We start from the raw sequence: 1,756 nt of genomic DNA, 5'->3' as shown, positions 1-1,756 counted from the left end.
ATTCCATCTCGGATCTCATGGCCTCTAGCCATTTCTCGGAATCTGGTCTCATCACAGCTTCCTGATAGGTGATAGGCTCATCATCTATGAGCACAACGTCATCATGGTCAGACAAGAGAAATGAGTATTTCTCAGGATGACGACGTACCCTATCAAACCTGCGAAGAGGTATGTCTACTTGAACTGGTTGTTGTTCCTCAACTCCTTGTGGAACAACATCATCCACAACACTTTGTGGTTCTAGTTCAACTTTCATCGAGGCTTCAGTGCTATTGTTCGCATCTTGAACTTCTTCAAGATCGAGCGTGCTCCCACTAGTCTTTCTAGAAACAAAGTCCCTTTCTAGAAAGACCCGAGTCTTTGCCACAACTACCTTGTGCTGACTGGGAATGTAGAAGTAATATCCCTTAGTTTCCTTGAGATATCCAATAAAGTAGCACTTGTCGGATTTGGGTCCTAACTTGTCTGAGACTTGACGTCTAACGTAAGCCTCACAACCCCAAATCCTCATGAAAGACACCTGTGCATCTCTCCCAGTCCATATCCTATATGGTGCCTTTATCACAGCCTTGGATGGAACTCAGTTGAGTATAAAAGCTACCGTGTCTAGAGCATAGCCCCAAAGGTATGTCGGAAGATTTGTGTGACTCATCATAGATCGTACCATATCTAATAGGATACGATTCCTCCTTTCGGATACACCATTCTACTGTGGTGTTCCAGGAGGAGTGAATTGGGATAGAATCCCACACTCAGGTAGGTAGTAACGAAACTCATGGCTAAGGTATTCTCTACCTCGATCTGATCGAAGTATCTTAAGACTCTTGCCAAGCTGGTTCTGTACTTCATTCTTGAATTCTTTGAACTCTTCAAAGGATTTTGACTTATGTGTTATCAAGTACATATAACCATATCTACTGAAATCATCAGTAAATGTGATGAAGTACCTATAACCGCCTCTAGCAGCGACATTAAAAAGGCTACATACATCACTATGTATAAGACCTAAATAGTCAGTCGCTCTCTCATTGTACCCACTAAAGGTAGTCTTGGTCATCTTGCCTAGTAGGCATGATGTTAGCTAGAGCCCTAGAGCCAATCATTTGATGATTGTATTTTGGACTTATTGTATCATATTCTATATAAATAAAGGCATTTGGATTTTGGTTATTATACTTACTTGTATTGGTGCCAAATAAACTAAGTATAATAATGTCCTTGAGTAGATGGTTCTAACCTATATCAATCGGTTAGTTGAATCGATAGTGAGATGATATAGGGAACACTACTCTAAATCATTCCTAGTCGAGTATTAACATTCAGGGACAATGTTAATGCAATAAGACTAGCATGTAGGTCAACTCGATGACTTGATCTCACAAGTCATGGATATAGAGATATCAAGTTGACATATGGGTATACATTAGAGAATGTATACTGAATGACCCGCCATGAGAAAGTATCATGGATCGTTATTTGAGTGTCATATACTTTCTCATGTGGCTATTAGTATGACTACTAGTCCTTAGACCTGAAGTCACTATAGATCCCTACATAAGGAGTTATGTACATTGGTTTCGTCAAACGTCACCCGTAACTGGGTGGACTATAAAGGCGATTACTGGGTATATAACAAATTATGCAGAGGGATGTGAGTGATGTAGATGGGATCTATCCCTCCTATATGACGGGAGAGACATCGGTATTCTTGATAGAGTGAGACCACGAAGTGCATGACCATGCCCAAATGAGTCAA

Source organism: Zingiber officinale, chromosome 7B (genome assembly GCF_018446385.1).
Source record: "Zingiber officinale cultivar Zhangliang chromosome 7B, Zo_v1.1, whole genome shotgun sequence".
NCBI lineage: Eukaryota > Viridiplantae > Streptophyta > Magnoliopsida > Zingiberales > Zingiberaceae > Zingiber > Zingiber officinale.
Note: the sequence above shows the minus strand (reverse complement) of the source record.